The following is a 15,229-nucleotide window of genomic DNA, read 5'->3' as shown; positions in this document are numbered from 1 at the left end:
CCCCATAAAGAATACCCCCCCCAATACAGATGGAGGATCTCAGCCCAAAATGTCAACTGTTTATTCCTCTCTATAGAAACTGCCTGACCTGCTGAGTTCCCCCAGCATTTTGTGTGTGTTATTCAGGAACATCCCCATCATCTTCAACAGACTTTGAGTGCCAAAACTTCTCTTATTCTTCTTTGGCAAATAAAGGGTTACAGAGGATTTTTAAAGGACATTGTAAGGTCTTCCGAGGCAAGTTGCTGGAACTTTAATGATTAAGCATCTTTCTTCTAGATATTCTCTGAGGTATTTATCAGAAGATCACAGGTGTTTTTCAATTGAACATTGCACATCTGAGAGCCAGCAGGAGAGGGGGGTGCATAGTCATGATTGTCCAGCGGGGGGGCCCTGACATAGATGAACAATGGGAAAAGGAGATGGGATGAAGCAGGCTAGTGCCAACTGCTGCTGAAGAGAGGGGCATAAGGGCAAGGCTTCTTCCTCTGGCTTTAGGATAGCTTTACTCACCTACACCTCCCTTGTGTCAGTCCACTTACTAAGCCTATTTCCTTCCGTAGAATAATAGTTAAGAAGATGTCCTATTTCTTCTGGGGTTTGCCCTCTGATGTTCAGGAACAGAGACCACAAGGGTACATCAAACCTCAACACTGAACATTCCATAACGTCCAGTTACACACTCATTCAGTTGTTATGTGCTGTGTTGTATGACATGGGAAATCATGGTCTTTCCATCACTGTGATGATTCTTGGCAATTTTTTCTACAGAAATGGTTTGCCATTCCCTGATCAGTTGGGGGTGGGGGGGGGGAGGGCTAAGCACTTTGCGGAAGGTTGACCTGCAGATTAGCAGAGGGAAGGAATGCCTTACACCTCCTTTAGTAGAAATACATCTCCAACCCACCACCCAAATTGATTTGGAGGGAATTGGACAGTGGACGTCTCAGGTTGAGACCCTTTGTGTGTATGTGCGCGCCCTTAACTCTTGGTGGAGTCATTGGGGCGTCGTCATGACAAGCTTTTTGGTATGCTCATTGTATGGTGTGTCTTGGGCATCTGAAACCTAGCGGAGCCCATCCCTCTCCAGGTTTTTTTTACGAGGTCAAGTTGTTAGCTCGACACTCAACCCAGGCACAGATGGAGAGCGTGCAAGGGAGCCAACCAGATTCGAACTCGGGACCTCTTGCCCCAAAGTCCAGTGCTGATGCCACTACACCACCAGCCAGCGTTGAGACCCGTTATCTGGGCCCAAAATATAGATCGTCCATTTCCTTCCATCGATGCTGCCTGACCCATGTTCCTCCAGTGCTTTTTGTGTTGCTTCAGATTCCAACATCTGCATGCTCTTGTGTTGCCTTGTCAGTGGTCTCTTAGGATTAAGGATGGCTTGTTCTCCATGCCTTCAGAGGTAACTAATGAGCTCAATGTAAGACACACAGACTGCCGCAGGAAATGCCCAGTGGGATGGGTGATTGGGTTACATTGTTATAATATAAAAGACATGCATTTAATGTCCACATAGCATTTACCAACAAACACCAGTGATTATTGATGGTGATTCAGTGTTAAATGTTGTCTAGGACAATTGGGAAGTAATTTCCTGGTGCAATAGAGTTAAAGTACTGATTAAATTGGGTCAGAGAAAGAGTAAAATGATTGGACAAATATAACAATCAATAATTAGTCCTTATAACCTGCACCTGAGATTTAGGTTATGTGCTATATTCAGGCCAGGACTGCTATGAAGGGAGTGGAGTGTTTGAGGGGCAGAAGAATCCAGTTTTAGTGTGGAGTGGAAGGGGTAGGAAGTGGGAATGTGATGGGATAAGATAAGAAAGTTTCTTCTGTAGGTATATAGAAAATGGTGAAGGAGGAATGGCATTTAGTCTATGAGATGGTTTTTAGAGTAGCTTGTGGTTGTGCCCATGAGGGATCAGCTATTCTGAATTGGGTGTTGTGTAATGAACCAAAACTGATGATAGAGCTTAAGGTAAGGACCCCTTAGGAGGTAGTGATTGTAATATGATAGAATTCAACCTGCAATTTGGGAAGGAGTCAGATGTATCAGTATTAGAGTAGAATAAAGAGAATTACAGAGGCATGAGAGAAGAGCTGGCCAAAACTGATTGGAAGAGAACACTGGCAGGGATGATGGCAGAGCAGCAATGGCTGGAATTTCTGGGAGAAATATGAATGGTGGAGGATAGATATGAGTAAGTAGCATTCTAAAGGCAGGATAATGCAACCATAGTTGACAAGAGAAGTCAAACCTAGCATAAAAGCTAAAGTGAGGGCATTTAATAGAGCAAAAATTAGTGGGAAGTTAGAGGATTGGGAAGCTTTTTTTTTAAAAAAAAAACAAGGCAACTAAATAAGTCATAAAGATGGAATATAAAGGTAAGCAAGCCATTAGTATTAAAGATACCAAATTTTCTTCAGATATGTAAAAGAGAGGTGAGGGTAGATGTCAAACTGCTGGAAAATGATGCTGGAGAGGTAGTATAGTAATGGGGGACAAACTGAATAAGTATTTTGCATCAGTCTTCACTGTGGAAGGCACTAGGCACAGATGGTATGCTGGAGATTCAGGAGTATTGGGGTAGAAGTGAGAGAAGTTGCTATTACTAGGGAGATGATGCTTGAGAAACTGAAAGTTGATGTCACTTTGACTAGATGCTCTACACCTCAGGGTTCTGAAGGAGGTGGCTGAAGAGATTGTGAAGGCAATGACCTTTTAAGAATTGATGGACTCTAGTATGGTTCTGGAAGACTAGAAAATTGTAAATGTCTCCATTCTTCAAGAAGGGAGAGGGACAGAAGAAAGGAAATAACAGGCCAGTTAGTCTAACCTCGGTAGTTGGAAAGATGTTGGAGTTGATAGTTAAGGAAGTGGTTTCAGGGTATTTGGAGGCACATGATAAAATAGGCTGAAGTCAGCATGGTCTTCCTAAGGGAAAATCTTGCCTGACAAGTCTGTTGGAATTTGAAGAAATAGCAAGCACCATACACAAAGGAAAGCTAGTGGATGTTGTGTTTCCAGATTGGCTGGTTTGCAGTAGGCTGAGAGTGAGAATAAAGGGAGCCTTTTCTGTTTGGCTGCCAGCGACAGGTAGCGTTTCACAGGGGTCTGTGTTAGGACCACTTTTTACTTAGATGTTAATGATTTGGATGAAGGAATAGATGGTTTTGTGGTCTGTTTTGTGGACAATACAAAGAAAGGTGAAGGGACAGATACTGTTGAAGCATAAGAGGCTACAGAAGGGTGACAGATTAGGAGAATGGGCAAAGAATTGGCACATGGAATACAGTGTTGGTAAGTGTATAGTCTTACACTTTGGTAGAATAAATAAAAGGTAGATTATTTTCTAAATGGAGAGAAGTTTCAAAAATCTGAAGTGCATAGGGACTTGAGTCATTTTGCGGAATTCCCTAAAGGTTAATTTGCAGCTGATGGGGAAAGGCAATGCTTGCATTCATCTTGAGAGGATTAGAATATAAAAGCAAGGATGTAATATCAAGGCTTTATAAGGCACTGGTAAGGCCTCATTTGGAGTATCGTGAGCAATTTTGGGCCTCTTATTGAAGAAGGGATGTGCTGACATTGGAGAGGTTTCAAAGGCGGTTCATGAAAATTATTCCAGGATTGAAAAGCTTATCATATGAGAGCCTTTGATGGCTCTTAGTCCGTACTCACTGAAATTCAGAAGAATGAGGTTGGGGAGTGGGGGGGGGGGGAGGGGAGGAGGAGAGAATCTCATTGAAGGCTATCAAATATTGAAAGGTCTCGATAGAGTAGATTTGGGGAGGATGTTATGTGTGGCAGGGGGAGTAGGAAACCAGAGGACACAGCTGAGGATAGTGGGATGTCCAGTTAGAATGAAGATCAGGAGAATTTTCTATAGCTAGACAGTGGTGAATCTGTGGGATATTTTGCCACAGGCAGCTGGTGAGGCCAAGTCAGTGGACTTATTTAAGACAGGGGTTGATAGATTCCTGATTCTTCATATCAAGAAGGGATGTGAGGGAAGGCAGGGGGTTAGGGCTGAGGGGGAAATGGGTCAGACATGATAAAATAGTGGAGCAGACTGGATGAGCCAAATGGTCTAATTCTGCTCCTATATCTTATGGTCTTATAGACATCATAGCTTCATAGCTTTGTCAAGGATGTGGTGTATGTTAGGCAAGGGTTTCAGGAGTGGGATTCCAGCCAATGGGAAAGAGTTAAGGAGTGGGATTCTATGGATAGGGGAAGTTGTGGTCCTTTGTCTTTTTGAGGGGGAGATCTGTCTTGTATTCCAGAGAATGGGACCTAGACCACAGAACTTTGGAAGAAATGATCTAAAGAGCAGAAATGGTGGTGGGGGGGGGGGTGCGCAAAGTAAAATAAATCCCCAGTAGGAACTGTCTATAGACTACCAAACAACATTACTGGCACAGGCAATTGAACCAAGAAATATCTGATGCATGCAAGAATGGAAAGGCAGTTGTCATAGAAGATTTTAACTTGCACATAGATTGCATGAAACAAGTTGCTCAAGGCAGTCTTGAGGAGGACATCATAGAATGCATCTGTGACAGATTTCTTGTATGGCATGTAACTGAACCAAGAAGGGAAAATGTAATTGTAAAACTGATCCAGGTAAAATTAACAATCTTGCAGTTAGTGGTCCTTTGTTCTAAAACAGTGGGTTCCATCAAGCAGGCACTGCATGGTTTCAGAAAAGGCAGGTCATGTTGACAAATTTGCGTGTCCTTTGAAGATATAATGAGCAAAATGGATAGAGGGAATAGGTGAATGCTGTATACTTGGATTTCCAGAAGGCATTCAATAAGGTGCCATATAGAAGACTTGTCCATTATGTAAGGATGCACAGACCTGGATGTAGTATATTAACATGGACCAAAGATTGATTAACCAACTGAAGGCAGAGAGTTGGAATAATATTTTTTTCCCAGGGTAGAAATGTCTAAAACCAGAGGGCATGAAGTGAAGGTGAGAGGGAGTAGGTTTAAAGGGGGTATGAAGAGTAAGTTTTTAAACTCGGAGTGGCGGATGCCTGGAATGCATTGCCTGGCATGGTGGTAGAGGCAAATACATTAGGGGCTTTTAAGGAACATTTGGATAGGCACATGAATGTGAGGAAGATGGAGGGATATGCACTTTGTGTAGGTAGGAAGGATTAGAGTTTAGGTTGCTTTTGAGCTGGTTTGGTGCAACACTGTGAGCTGAAGAGCCTGTTCCTCTGCTGTACTCTTCTATGTTCTAATGTTCTATCCTTGCTGGGTCCAAACCTTGGGATTTTTACCCCATTGCCATCATTAAGGCAATGTTGCAGTTTAATAAGGCAGCTACTCACCATCTTCTCAAGGGCAATTGGGGATATCATCAATGAATACTCTCCCTGACAACTACAGCCAGTATCCTTAAAATGTTGAATAAATGGCCTTGGATTTCCATATAACAATTACAGCACGGAAACAGGCCATCTTGGCCCTTCTAGTCCATGCCGAACTCTTACTCTCTCCTAGTCCCACCAACCTGCACTCAGCCCATAACCCTCCATTCCTTTCCTGTCCATATAGCTGTCCAATTTAACTTTAAATGACAACATCCAACCTGCCCCAACCACTTCTGCTGGAAGTTCGTTCCACACAGCTACCACTCTGAGTAAAGAAGTTTTCTCCCCCCCCCCATGTTACCCCTAAACATTTGCCCTTTAACTCTCAATTCATGTCCTCTTGTTTCAGTCTCCCCACTCTCAATGGAAAAAGCCTATCCATGTCAACTCTATCTATCCCCCTCATAATTTTAAATACCTCTATCGTCCCCCCTCAACCTTCTATGCTCCAAAGAATAAAGACCCATCTTGTTTTAACCTTTCTCTGTAACTTAGGTGATGAAACCTAGGTAACGTTCTAGTAAATCTTCTCTGTACTCTCTATTTTGTTGACATCTTTCCTATAATTTGGTGACCAAAACTGTACACAATACTCCAAATTTGGCCTCACCAATGCCTTGTACAATTTCAACATTACATCCTAACTCCTATACTCGATGCTCTGATTAATAAAGGCCAGCATACCAAAAGCTTTCTTCACCACTGTATCCACATGAGATTCCACCTTCAGGGAACTATGCACCATTATTCCTTGATCCCTCTGTTCTACTGCATTCTTCAATGCCCTACCATTTACCATGTATGTCCTATTTTGATTAGTCCTATCAAAATGTAGCACCTTATATTTTTCAGCATTAAACTCCATCTGCCATCTTTCAGCCCACTCTTCTAACTGGCCTAAATCTCTCTGCAAGCTTTGAAAACCTCCTTCATTATCCACAACTCCACCTATTTTAGTATCATCTACATACTTATCCAATTTACCACCCCATCATCCAGATCATTAATATATATGACAAACAACATTGGACCCAGATCCCTGAGGCACACCACTAGTCACCGGCCTCCAATCTGACAAACAGTTATCCACCACTACTCTCTGGCATCTCCCACCCAGCCACTGTTGAATCCATTTTACTACTTCAATATTAATACCTAACGATTGAACCTTCCTAACTAACCTTCTGTGTGGAACCTTGTCAAAGGCCTTATTGAAGTCCATATAGACAACATCCACCGCTTTACCCTCGTCAACTTTCCTAGTAACCTCTTCAAAAAAAATTCAATAAGATTTAAGATCAGGTTCCCTGATTATAATATATTTTTGTATCATATGCAGCATAATTATGTAATTACTGGATTCTACTTACTAATAAGGAACTAGCTTTATGAGGCAGATCAACTAGATAATATACTAGCTTTCAAGCATTATTAATATCACCTTGTTTCAGGATCCTAAAAATCACTCTAAGTGATATTATCATAAGCTTTAACATTTACGCTGGCACTTGGCCCCCATCCTAATAGAGGTGTCAATGACAGAAAATTATTAAATCAGTCCATTAAAGTAGCAGATAATGGATCTGATGTAAATGTATTGAATGCTCTAATGATAATATCAAGCCTAGTAATTTGTTGCCAATGGTGCTTTGCAGGGAGTTGAATGCCAGAGCATGAATTGAGCAACATGTAGACAAAAGGACTAGTTCCAAATTGACTGCAGTGTAAGTGCATTACAGAATCAGTCCTGCAGAATTGCTAATTATATTTTATACTGCGTGAATGAAATAAAAGATGCAATCAAATTTGTTGGCTTGTCCTGCAAGTAAGAAAACTAATAACAGGCCACAGTGTCTTTCCTTTGTTTTGTGGACTTAGTTATTATATTTTTCCCCCATTTCCTAGTAAATCTATTTGTCCTGGTTTTCTTGTCATTCACAGGGATAATCTACAGTGGCCAATTAACCCCCTAATCTTTGGAAACAAGAACACAATGTCACGGGGAGAACATGCAAACTCAGGGTTGAATCTGTGTTGGTGGAGCTGTGTTACCTGTCCTCTTCCTGATGGTTTGGCACAAAGGGCCTGTTCCTGTGTTGTGCTGTACTTCTCTAGCTTCTATAGAAGCTTGGCCATCCTCTACTTGTGAAGGAACCAGCCAATCAATAGGATTGCCAAACCCCAGTATTATCCTAGTGTCTCCACAAATACAGATTATCCTGCTCACTCTTCACAATGATTCCATTATCCACTGGCAAATCATTTATTGGCCACAGCAATACATCATTGTCCTTTTCATGAATTTCCATTTTTGCTAGCATGTTTTATGAAATTATAAATACATTGTGGAAGTCCATGATAATAACATTTAGAACCAATCCTTTATCCAACATATTTGTGACTTGTAAAAAAAAATTCAACAACCATTCTGAGGCATGACTTGCTCTTTACAAATTCATGTTGGCTTTCTAATCAGTTTTTATTTGTCCAAGTGTTCAGTCACTCTGTCCCGAGAGAGAGCTTCCACAACAGATGTTATCCTAATAGGTCTATAGTTTTCTGTTTTTTCTCTCTCCCACCCTTCTTAAATAATGGAGTGATTTTGGCAATATTCCAATGCAAGGGACCAATTCCTGAATCTAAGGAATTTTGATAGATTAGTGTGAGTGTGTATAATTGTATTTCCAATCCTTATAAACCCTGAGGGTAGAAACTGTTAAGTCTGGGATCTTTGCCAATTTTCAGTCTTATTATTTTCTACACTAATAATTTCCAATTTGCATTAAGTCTGCCCCTTGATTTGTACTCATCTGACTCTCTTTTAGTGCCTTAACCTCATTCTTGATTATAAAGACCAATGCAAAATATTTTTCTTGCAAATTAAAAACAAAACTCTAGATGCTGAAGTCTAAAGTTAAAAAGAGATAATTATGGAAAAAACTCGAGGTCAGAGTACATCTGTTGAGAGAGAAATGGATAATGCTTCAGGTGTGTGAACCCTCATCAGAATTTACTTAATTTGCTGTCATGTTGGGGTCAGAATTCATTGAAATTGGAACATAAAGTGATGAAGACAAACTTCTGCCTTGATCACTCAAGATCAGAAGGGTTGGTGAAAATATTGCAGGAATGGAAAGAGATGAGGATATAGGGAGGGGCAGAGAAGAATCAGCAGAGAGATTGGAACCCAAAGTTTGCAATCTTTGACATCAGAAAAGGAGAAAAGTTTGTTGAAGCACTGAGTGTGTGGAATAAAGTGAAGCAGAGGACATTAGCTGCTTGGGGATAGACTAAGCTGGTGTTGCATTGTAGGATCAAGAGCACACATGTGCTAACACAGAATAAAGCATGGGTTCCAGGATTTCCTTACTCAGCAAATCTGCCAAATCCATATATTCAATTTAATATCAGCAGCCCTTACCTTACAATCACACCCACCTCTTCCCTTAATAAAATGAAAAGATGTTACCAATATCCTTGTTATCTTTCATTGTTTTTACTGAATTACTTTGTATTCCATTGTTGCTCTGTTCATCTCTGCCTTGATGTCAAACATTTATGCATTTATGCAAACCCTTCAGTGCAGTATATGGGAGTCTTTGCTGACTGAGTAACTATTTTGATAAGTATGCTGCTGCATATGGACAACACAGACCAAACGCAGAAATTGATTATTGTCCTTTTATATGGTCAGCACAATGGTGCAGGTGGTAGAGCTACTGCCCTACAGCTCCAGGTCCCCAGCTTTGATCTTGACCTAGGGTGAAGGTTCCATGTTGTCCCTACGATTCCATAGGTTTCTCTTGGGTGTCTGTTCCCAGTTTCCTCCCAATTCCTGAACATCAGTATGTTAATTAGTCACTGAGTGAGACAATCTGAGCAGAGGGACATGCAGAGGGATGGGAATGAGGAGAGAGAGGGATGAGCACATGGGAGGAGAGGATACAGAGAAAATAGGGGATAGGATTGCTCAGTGAACTGTCATAGACTCAGTGGGCTGAATGGCTTGTATATGCCATTAGAAATATGAAATATGGACATATGGCATGCTTTAATGTAATTGTGCCAACCTCTGGCAGAGGTCCAGTCATTGGGAAATAGGGCTGAAATTCAGGGTATGATTCATGTTCAAGTTTAATTGTCATTCAGTCATACATGAATATCCATGAATACAGCCTAACAAAACAGCGCCCCTCTGGGGCTGAGCTGCAAAGCACAGTACCGTCATCCACAGCACAAGGCACATGTAGCACAGGTAAGAGAGCAGTAAACATACAGTCACACAAAACAAAATAATATATTTGAACTTGAATGTAAACTCAAACTAGTTATCAATACCTTAGCCAAAGATTCTGCCATGCTCATCAATTTGTGCTTCAGTTTTGTCCACGAGCATCTCCAACACCTGAACAGTACAGAGATCTGAGCCAATCCTTGCAGTGGAGCCAATAGACAGGATTAGTGTAAGGGGGAGTGACAGGTGTCTGTGCAGAAGCATATGGTGTATGCCACACCCTTTCCCCGTACCTTCAAAGTAGCCTTTCAGTTACTCCACTGTGGCTGAGATGGATCATTGAATGTACTTTAATGTTTCTACTTACCTTCCATCAGACAGAGTAGAACTGACACGGCTGCAGGCAGGAAATGTCCTTTTTAATAAATGAGAAAGGATGGTAACCATCCTAACAATCATCCTTACAAGGCTCTCACCTATTTTGCAGGTCACCTGGCTGAGTACAGCTGCTGGGTTCCAGTTTTGACTTCCAATTCTCAGTCTCGCTGTTTGTACACCCATTTACATTGCCCTTCTCACTAAATTGCACCAAATGTAGGAGCAACTTTAATTGAACTAATTTCTGAACGTAGGTGGTCACCATTTTGCAATTAGAGTGCAGGGAGTGATCAGGCAGATTCATGAGATATTGAAGCCTGAAGTACCCATTCTCATTTCCTCAGTGGGCAGGATCACAAATGGGGCCTATTGTGTTAGGACTTGTTTTTGGTATGTTTGGTGAATTTAAATTAAAATAATTGACTTTACAAATGGTAAAGGATTGCATGAAAAACTGAATTTGGCAACTGAAACAACTTACATTTTGTGAGAGCTTCTGAGGTAATAAATGGCCCAAGAATCCTCACAGGAAAACAAGGAGACAAAATATTAACAGCAATCCAGAGATTGAGTTTTAAGAATTGGTGACCAGTTGAGGTAGGTTTTTAAGAGAGTGTCAGTGAAGGTGACAGAAGGGTAAGTTCACAACCAAAAATGATTTCAAGCACATAATTAGTTAACATTGTAATAGAAGAGAGAGGACAGAATGAATTTAGTAAAGTATTTATTTGAAGCAAATATATATTGATGTCATGGTGGAGAGCCAAAACTTGGAAGAACAATTTTATGAACTGTGCAAAAAAAAAGCTAACTGCAAATTCTGCATGCACTAAGTCACTGGAGGAAGGAAGTTAATCCATGGGAACTCGTAAAATAGTTAATTGGACACAGGGTCAGCCTGCATCATTTGTTTGTGGGATCCAGGAGCTCAACAAGAATAGTACTCAAAACACTGACTGTGAATTAACATGGCAAAGTGTTTCAGCAAGTACAATTCACTTATTTCCATTTTGTCTTGCAGGAAAGTAGATCAATCTCACACTTTTGGCAGGAGAGCTGAGGAAGAGGGCCAAGACATCATTGTGAAGGTAGGAGTATGGCTGCAGCATCTGTGGACAATGAATCTAGTGCAAGTATTACTTCCTCATGTGCCGTGCCATTGTCATTTAGAGCAATGTGAACATGCTCAAGTCCAAAAGTTAATCTTGGCGCAGACTACTAAGATACTGGAAGTATGTGTGGACTGAGATCTAGTAGGCAAACTATATCTTGAATGGCAGTGTGCTGACACTGTCACGGGAACAAGTATATAAGTACTAAAAACAAAAACAATGCTCCGTTGGTTAGGTAGAATCAACAGAGATGCAAAGTTAATGTTTCTGATTCATGTTATTTCATCTGATGATTAGACCTATCCTTCATTTTCTGAGGTTTGATGGATAATTATGTGATTTTGTTCAAAATGTCAGACAACCATTCAATATACAGTATAATGAACTTTAGATACAAGACGATGTCCCATGATGAGCCTGTAGTTGAAGTTCATTGCACTAGTTGAACCCTAGTTGTTGGTGTGTCCAGTTGTGGTTGGTTGGACAATTGGACAAGAGGTGGATACAATTGGCAGGTTACCACACGAGGTCAATTATAGATCAACTGGATGAGACAGAGGAAAGTCAGAGTAAACTACAGTCTCTCAAGTGCAGCCAGTGTTTGTGGAGATTGCTAGAATGCAGGAGAGGCTCAACACTATTCCATGCTATTGTCTAAAAGAGGGGTTCCCACCCTGGGGTCCACGGAGCCTTCAGCTAATGCTCGGGGTCCATGGCACAGAAAAGGTTGGGAACCTCTGGTCTAAAAGCAGCATTGGTTGTTGGGGAGGAAAAATGTAGGAGGACATACTGGGGTAAATATGAGGGCATGCAAGGTCGGGATCAAGATAGAAAATAGAACAGGCCAGATGATAAAGAGCCAGGCCTGCAGTAGTGGTACATCAAGGCTGGATTAGTGAAGAGTAAGTGGTTTATCATCCTTGGATAACTTCATTACTCACTGTCACAAAACAGCTTGGAGGGAAGTTCTGAATGTGAAAGTAAGAGAGAACATGTTGCCACAAGGCTACAAGAATGGTTGAATACAACACAATAGCTGGCTGAGCTAATTGGCCTGTTCTGTTCTCTTCGGTGGTGGGAATAGAAATCAGTGGGAGCAGTTGGAGGTAAAAGAATCTGATGGAAATTCAATAGAAAGGAGTTGTTGGCACATTAAGCACCAAAACTGATGCAAAATACTGCAGATAGCTCATAGTCTAAGAGTTCAACTTTAATTGTCATTCAACCATATGAGTACCTATGAATACAGATGAATGAAACACCGTTACTCTGGGAACAAGGTGAAAAACGTAGTACCAACAATCTCACACAGCACAAAGCACATACAGCACATATTAGATAGCAAGCACATATAAAATATCAGTAAATTAGAATCAAAAAGGTTGTTGTGATGCATCTACTGTGGTACTGTAGTGGGTAGTGCTTGTCACTCTCACTTCCAACTTCCCGCACTGGCTAGCAGTCTTGCGAAAAGGAGAGCTGAATGTGTAAGTCTCTCCCTACCAGTACAAACTCTCTCGAACAGCAAGCCTCATGTAGTGCCTCCTCTCTGGCGACACACGGACACTGAACTCCTTTACAAACTCTCTCGAACAGCAAGCCTCATGTAGTGCCTCCTCTCTGGCGACACACGGACACTGAACTCCTTTACAAACTCTCTCGAACAGCAAGCCTCATGTAGTGCCTCCTCTCTGGCGACACACGGACACTGAACTCCTTTACAAACTCTCTCCAACAGCAAGCCTCATGTAGTGCCTCCTCTCTGGCGACACACGGACACTGAACTCCTTTCCGACTCAGGCTGAACTGCAGAGGACGGGAGGAGGTCTGGCCCCTGCACACGTAGCACGCAGGCCCCAGCTATGGATAAATAGCCCCACTGCCTTGTGGGCAGCCTTGGGAGAGACGAAGGCTATGGGAGTCAACCCAGACAGCAAATCCGGAGTGGAGCTTAATGCAGCTGGATGTCATTGAACATCCTTCCGGCAGCTCCTGCAGCCAAGGTAGCGCCAAACGTATTGCTTCATAGGCTTTCCTTTGGACTACACTGGTGAAGCCGAGAGGGGGATCTTGATGACTGGGTATCTCAGGATCTCCATACCTTCTGCCCAGGCTTGTGATAATAATCATCATCACCCATTGTCCTTCGAGGCAGATGGATGCTAACCACACAAAAAATATATAGGTCAAGACCCTGAGTGCATGAATGTGGCAGAAATTTGCATTTGAACACAATACGACCTGTCTTCTGCCAAACGAACATCCGGGGGGACAGCGCCGACTTCAGCTTAGACGCCGCGCCACAGCACCTCCGCTATATGCCCCTCTCCTGGGTGGCTGTAGACAGGTGACACGCCTTGCTGGAAAGCTAAGTTGCTGGGGTTACTCAGCAGAGCAGGCAGAGTGTGGATGGGGGGAGCGTGAGAGAGAAAGAGAGAGTGAGCAACAGTCAGTGTCATTAGTCTGTCTGCTTCAGTTGACCCATATCATGTAATAGCAAAATGTGAAGACAGCACGAGTCATAGGACAGTGGGGCCTATACAGAAAACAAAAGAAACAAAGCTAATCTGCATTTTACTACTTTGTTAAACATCAGCACACAAGAGAGCTTCATGTGTAGTGTGGTGGGTGACACAAGCAGCTACCACTGCTGCCACGTACATCCAGATAGCGAGTTTTGATCCAGGTCTCGGGGGCTTTGTGTGAAGTTTCACCAAGTGTGTGGCAAATGTAAAATACCGCTAGTCACTGGTGCGAGGAATGGATGATAAATTATGGGCTTTCGAGAGAGACTTGGTTATGGGCAAAATGGGACTCCTGGATTCTTCCTTCTCTGAGAGCCATTGTAAACTTGATGGACTAATGGCTTCCTTCTATGTAAGAACAAAAAAAATACAAGAACTGTTTAAAGAAACATTGGATGTGAAGGAAACTAATTTAATTAATAAACTTTTCCTTCAAAAAATCTCTTGTTTAGAAAGATCACTTACATTATTTTATAAACATGAGGAAGTCTGCAGATGCTGGATATCTAAATCCTGGAGGAACTCAGCAGGTCAGCCAGCATCTATGGAAATGAATAGACAGTCGCCATTTTGGGCTGAGACCCTTTTTCAAGGTATTTAAAAAATATTCTCATCTCTTGCTAGCTCAGTCTCACCTCAGAGACAGATGTTAGCTGCTAAGTTACGAAGAACTGTTCTTTGATGTACTGTAAATAATTGATGTTTGCAAACAGAAGAAACATTTCAATAATTTTCCTCATGTATGATTTTAGAAGTCTCAAAGACAAAATGTACATGAAATAATTTCATAGGCAACTATTTTAAAAATTCACATTTGGAGAAAAATTAGACTGGGGAAACAAAATATAATATTACCATCTTAAATTTGAAATGGATGTAACCATGCCTTTGGTGTCAAGGCTGGGGCTGGAATTTTCCCAGCAAACCCACTGGCAGCAGCCCATGAGAAACGTGACCTGTCAGTGACTGGCACCAATGTGCTCTCAGCAACATCACCCAGTCAAACAGAGTGGAAAATAAATCAAGGCCGGACCCAGCAGCCAACTCTGAAACTCAGTTCACAAAGTTTAACACAAACCTTTTCAGATCTGAAGTTCCCTCATCTGCACTCGTGGTGTGACCATGCTTTGTGTTGTCTTTATAATCTAAGCCCTCTCATCACCGGCTGCTCATGGTATGGAGATCTAACAACATGGGTATGTGGTAGCTCATTTGCCAAAGCTGCTACCACCAATTTCAGTGGGACAGGTTTGATTCCAACCTCCGATGCTATACAGAGCTTTCCCCTTCTCCCTGTGACCGGGTGGGTTTCCTTCAGCTGCTCTGGTTTCCCAAAGATAACTGGGTTGGTAGGTTACTTTTCATTAGGAGTGCCACCTAGAGAGGTAGGAGAGTGAGAAAAGTGAGATGGAATGGTTTACAAATAGAGATAGTGCCGGAGTTAAAGGGAAATAGGATTGTTGGAATTTCTCTCTGAACCAGTTTTCACTCAATGGGCCAAACAGCCTTCTATGTCATCAGAAAATACAAGGAGCATCTGTGAAGCGTCCCACCTGGCATCCCTCCCTTATCTCCCCA

The 15,229-nt window shown here is 41.9% G+C and overlaps 1 protein-coding gene across 1 annotated transcript in view; it reads left to right on the top strand.

Moving 5' to 3' along the window:
* LOC134355122 (protein FAM163A-like) overlaps positions 1-15,229 on the top strand; it is a 267,860-nt gene that overhangs the window by 34,384 nt on the left and 218,247 nt on the right. Inside the window, exon 2 of the mRNA XM_063064875.1 lies at positions 11,036-11,102. The gene's annotated coding sequence lies outside the window, so the exon portion shown is untranslated. The remainder of the gene's footprint in view (positions 1-11,035; positions 11,103-15,229) is intronic.

The sequence above is a fragment of the Mobula hypostoma genome, chromosome 12, assembly GCF_963921235.1.
Source record: "Mobula hypostoma chromosome 12, sMobHyp1.1, whole genome shotgun sequence".
Lineage (NCBI taxonomy): Eukaryota > Metazoa > Chordata > Chondrichthyes > Myliobatiformes > Myliobatidae > Mobula > Mobula hypostoma.
Note: the sequence above shows the minus strand (reverse complement) of the source record. Positions and strands in the feature narration are given on the sequence as shown.